Here is a 6,000-nt window from a genome sequence, read left to right on the forward strand (position 1 = left end):
GAATCGTCCCCCGTGGACCATGGTTCGACCCTTTAGCTATTTAACTAAAAAAAACTGAACCCTAGCTACTTTCCCTCGAGCCAACTCTCGGTTTCATCGAGCCATGCCCGAACCACCTTGAGCCAAACTTTTCCCCGACCACCTATGGACCCTAGTGACCAGCCTTGAGCCAATTAACCATCCCCAGCCCATGCCTTTAGTCCCAGCATGAGCCGCGACCGTAACTTGTTTCCTAGGACTCTAGTTCAACAAGTATTCTTCTCCCGAGCCACCACCCGAGCCCCAGCCCTCCGAACCAACCATGGACCCTCCTCAGACCTAGCCTAGACCACCCTGCCCAAGCTTGGACTCTCCATGCAGCATCCCCTCGCGGCTGCACCCTATGCGCATGGGAAGAGTCCATGCGATCATGGGTTCTTCTCTAGCGACCAGCCACGGGCTAGGACCCTCCCAGACCCTTGACCATGACCCTCACCAAGCCCCAGCATAGCCTTGGCCAAGCCCTTGGTGCATAACCCCTTAACCAGATCCCTATGCCCAACATGCCATATTCTTCGTTCCAGCACTATCCCTTCGTGTGCAGCCTTCAACTATGACTCTTGTGACTCCTAACATGCTGGAAAATAGTCCCTTCAAGTCACCCTAACATGGCAGCTCCTTCATGCAACAATATCATGGGTTTTGGATCATGAACACATAAGTTCTTGTCATGTTAGAGTATAAAAACGAAAATAAAAGCAAGGCCATCATCTTTTTCATGCAAACACAATTCAAATACGTAATACGGTGTGATGGATGAGAAAAATGAGATTTATAGCGTGTTTTTGCGTATATTACGCACGAAACAAGTTGAGATGCAAAGACGTCGACGAACGGGGAACCCTACTTTGATTTACTTTGAAAACAGTGGCCTTCCCTTGTGCAATTACGTGCATGTGTGTGTGCTTTGGCTGCTGAAATATTCCTTGTGTGTGTGTGAGGGGAGAGGGGCGAGACTTGTGTGGAATTGGGGGTGGGGGAGGGGTGGGGGAGGGTTTGAAACGTCCACTACTCGTTTTCAAAAAAAGTACTTGAATTTTTTTGTCCTATCTTATTAATTTCTGCCGAATACATCCCACATACATATATATACTTTAAAATACTTTGCACCATTTTAAAAATAAAACATCCACCTATATTTGAAAATCAAAAAGAAATAGTTCAAAGCATAAAATCGTCAAACGTTTGCAAATCCTAATTTAGCCATAAAGCGAAAAATAACAACCTTTCAAAAACCAATCAAAAACATAGTAAAATTCGTAAAAATCTTTAACATAAACTTAAAATAATAAGTGTGGAAAAACTAGCACTGGTCCTCGGGTCATGTGCACCTTCAGTCCAGTAAGATCAACCATCAAGACCCCCAAAAGCATCAACATCATACTCACCTGCATCGATCACACCTAGTGAGTATAAAGACTCTACAAAGCATAATCTTGATAACAAATAATACGTATACAATCACATGCAACAGTGAATAATGTTACATAATCATGCATAAACTTAAACATTTTTCATATCATCATAAACATATTAATTTTCATCATATACGTATAAGTTTTCCTTTCGTTGAATTTAGATCGTTAATTGTGAGTTTCGTATTCGTATTAAAGGTCGATAGATCCATCTACATGTAACCACATAACTGGGCGGCAGGGACATCCGCGACACTCTCACCCGTCAGAGCCCTGGCCTTACGTATCATCGTATTAGTCAAAATTACTTCACTTTCTTCAACATTTCATATTTTCATCACTTTATAAAATTAAAGCATATAATAATTAATTTTCTTTTAAACCAAACATGCAACATGTCTTTTAGCATTAACGTTTTATAATAAAATTTCACTAACATTTAAAATAATCATATTAACATATTTTACAGCATTCAGGGCACTACCATGACGTTTACTATTTTTCAGGTGTAAAATGATCGTTTTACCCCTATATATAAAATTCTTCGATTTTGCCTTTTTCTTATTTCCGTTGACTCTAGACCATCCCAAATAATTATTTAAGCTTAAATAAATTCTGTGATATTTTTATTTAGCTTACATTTGAGGCCCTTCATTTAATTATTAATTCGTAGTGCGTTTTAATCCCGAATTAACTTCAAACTTTAATATAAAATTCTCAAATTTAAAACATTGACTTTTTATATTTAATTTACCCTCGTGAACTATAATTTGGCCCCCGTTGAACCACGTTTCAAACCCTTAGCTATGGAAACCTTAAAACCGAACCATAAACTAAACCCTTGAGCCATCTCCGTTTACCCTCGAGCCGCACCCAAGCCACTCCAAGCCAGGCCCTTCCCAGACTCTCTATGGACCCTAGCCCGAGCCGAATCCACCTACACCAGAAGCATGCTGTGGCCGAGAAACCCTCATACACTAGGACTCTTGTAACTTTACTAGGAATCTAACCACCGAGCCAACCCCGGACCCAGCCCCTCGTGAACCCTCTCAAGACCCTATAGACCTAGCCTGACCCAGCCCTAACCACCCTGGCTGAGCCACAAGCCCCTGCGCACAGCTGCATCACGCGATAAGCCACAGGTAGAGTCCTAGCTTGCTAGAACTCCTTCCCACCCACTGTTCTTGAGTCCTAGCGTGGCTAGGACTCCTCTTCTGACCCCACCACGTCCCAGCCGAGCCCTGGTTGAGCCCTGACGAGCCGTGCATGGTTGTTCCCTCAAAACCGAACACTTGCCAACAAAACAAGCAATAATTTGTTCCATCTGTTATTAGATCTCGTGCAGCCTATCACTGTGCCCCTTATGAACCTTAAACTCATGTAAAACGTTCCATAAACAATCCCTAATCATGGCAGCCCCTTCATGTAATTATAAAACAAGTTTTGATGCAAGAAAACATACCTTAATCCCATGGTTATGCATAAAAACAAAAATAATGAAGAGGGAAACTTGTTTTTCATGCAAACAATAAACAATTTCATATTAGGGTGTGATAGATGAGAAAAAGAATAATTCTGACGTGCCTTAGCGTATATAAAGCATGAAAACATGTTGACGATGCGAAGAACGATGACGAGAAACCCTTGGCTTAATACCCTCAAGAAAACCGATGCTTTCCTCCTGCAACTTAGTGTGTGCCATGTGTTTTGAGGAGAAAAGAGTTTGTGTGTGTGGTGGGAGGTGGGCGTGGGTTTTTAAAAGGGTTTGGGATAGGGTGTTGGGCTTAATTATTTGTTAATTAATAAGTGTGCTAGCTTATGCCCCACTAACAAGACATAATAGGCCCAATAAGCCCAATAGTGTATTTAAAAATTATTTCTTTTAGGAAAGTTCGTGAAATTATTAGCGAGTTGTCAAAAAGTTTGTATTTTCGCTGAAAATCGAATACCGATAAAAATCACGTCTCGGCGTATAAAATCACCTCAAAATTCCTTATTTTCAAAAATCACAAAAAGCATGAACCTTACTTTTAAATAATTAAAAATAATTATTTAATAAAAATATTTTCTATTTTTCAGCTATCGGTCTCCGTCCCTCGATCGCAACTCGAATAACCTTTAAAAATACAGTTTTATGCATTCAAGTAGAAAACTACTTTAAAACCATCTAAACATATCAAACACAATCAATTTAATCAATTAAAATAATTTAATTAGCTATTTCCCATTTTCCTTAGATTTGCATGGAGTTGATTTACGTCGTTTTAATTTTAGACCTTACAATTCCTCCCTCCCTTAAATGAAATTTCGTCCTCGAAATTAGAACTTACCGAATAGCTCCAGATAGCGACTCCTCAAATCACTCTCGGTTTTCCAAGTAGCTTCTTTCTCCGAGTGATTTAGCCACTTGACCTTGACCATTGGAATGACTTTTTTTCAGAGTCTTCTTTCTTGTCTAGCCAAGATTTGGATAGGTCTTTCTTCATAAGTCATATTTGGAGTCAATTGCAGAGGTTCATGATTTAGTACATGTGATAGGTTCGACATGTACTTTCGCAGCTTCGAGATATGAAACACATTGGCACTCTAGATAGCATTGGTGGAAATGACACTTTATAGGCTAGTGTTCCAACTCTCTCCAAAATCTCGAATGGTCCTATGAATCTTGGACTAAGTTTGTCTTTCTTGCCAAATAACACCCTTCATAGGTGCTATTTTCACAAATATGTGGTCACATACTGCAAACTCTAGGTCTCTTCGTCGCTTGTCGGCATAGCTCTTTTGTCGGCTTTGTGCAGACTTCATTCTATCTCGAATTTTGACTACTAGCTCGGCTGTTTGTTCGATCAAGTCAGGACCAAGTTCCCTTCTTTCGCCAACCTCACCCCAATGACTAGGTGATCTACATATCCTTCCATATAGTGCCTCATAAGGAGCCATCCCTATGGATGATTGGTAGCTATTATTGTAGGTAAACTCCACTAGAGGTAATTTTGGTTCCCAACTTCCTTGAAAATCGATCATACAAGCTCGAAGTAGATCTTCTAAAATTTGAATAACTCTTTCAGACTGATCATCGATATGAGGATGGAATGTTGTGCTGAATAACAATTCGGTCCCCATCGCTGCATGAAGACTCTTCTAGAAAGACGATGTAAATCTCGGATCTCTGTCAGAAACAATAGATATGGGAATCCCATGCAGACGAATTATCTATCGAATATACAATTCAGCATACTGAGTCATGGTGAATGTCGTCTTGATAGGTAGAAAATGCGTAGATTTCGTAAAACGATCAACTATCACCCATATAACATTAAACCCCTTGATAGTCCTCAGCAATCCCACAACAAAGTCCATAGTAATATTTTCCCATTTCTACTCGGGAATAGGAAGTGACTTAAGTTTCCCCGCTGGCATTTGATGCTCTGCTTTAACTTGCTGACATGTCAAACACTAGTTCACAAAACGTAGGATATCATGCTTCATGCCCGGCCACCAATATAACAACTGCAGATCTTTGTACATTTTCGTGCTTCCAGAATCAATGGAATATGGCGTGTCGTGAGCTTCCTTCATAATACGCTCCCTCAAAGAGCCGTCACTAGGAACCCATAAACAATCTCGATAACGAAATATAACATCCACCTCAGAATACAACTTCCGGCCCTTGGCTTCATCTCTCACTCACCACTTTTGCAATTGCTCATCAGCAGTCTATCCCTCACGGATTCTATCTCTCAAATTCGACTGTGCTGTCAAGGTGGCGAGATTAGGGGCATCATCCTTAGCATATATTGTAAGCTCAAACCGCTGTATCTCGGACTGCAGTGGTCTTTGAATTGATAAATGAGTAATAACTGTTGCCTTTCGACTCAATGCGTCTGCCACTACATTAACTTTTTGCGGATGGTAGCTAATGTCACAGTCGTAGTCTTTCACCAATTCAAGCCATCTTCGATGTCTCATATTCAACTCTTTTTGGGTGAAGAAGTATTTCAAACTTTAATGGTCGGTGAAAATCTTGCACTTCTCCCCATATAATTAATGTCTCCGAATCTTCAATGCGAATACTACCGCTGCTAGCTCGAGATCATGAGTTGCATAGTTTTTCTCGTGAATCTTCAACTCTCTCGATGCATAGGCTATAACTCGATAATTTTTCATCAGAACTGCACCCAACCCAAGTTTTGAAGCGTCTGTATAAAGAACATACTCTCCTTGCCCCGATGGCATCGATAATATTGTCGCTGAAATCAGAGCTTGCTTCAACTTGTCAAAACTGTCTTGGCACTCAGATCCCCATACAAACTTTGCATTCTTCTTTGTCAGGGCGGTCATGGGTACCGCAATAGATGAGAATCCTTGAATAAACTTTTGGTAATAGCCAGCTAGTTCCAAGAAACTTCGGATCTCGGTTACGCTCTTCGGTACTGGTCATTCTTTCACTGCCTCCACTTTACTTAGATCAACCTCCACTCCATCACTAGAAATGATGTGGCCCAAGAATGCCATTCTATCAAGCCAAAACTCACACTTGCTGAAT

This window comes from Primulina huaijiensis, chromosome 16 (genome assembly GCF_012295235.1).
Source record: "Primulina huaijiensis isolate GDHJ02 chromosome 16, ASM1229523v2, whole genome shotgun sequence".
Taxonomy (NCBI): Eukaryota; Viridiplantae; Streptophyta; class Magnoliopsida; order Lamiales; family Gesneriaceae; genus Primulina; species Primulina huaijiensis.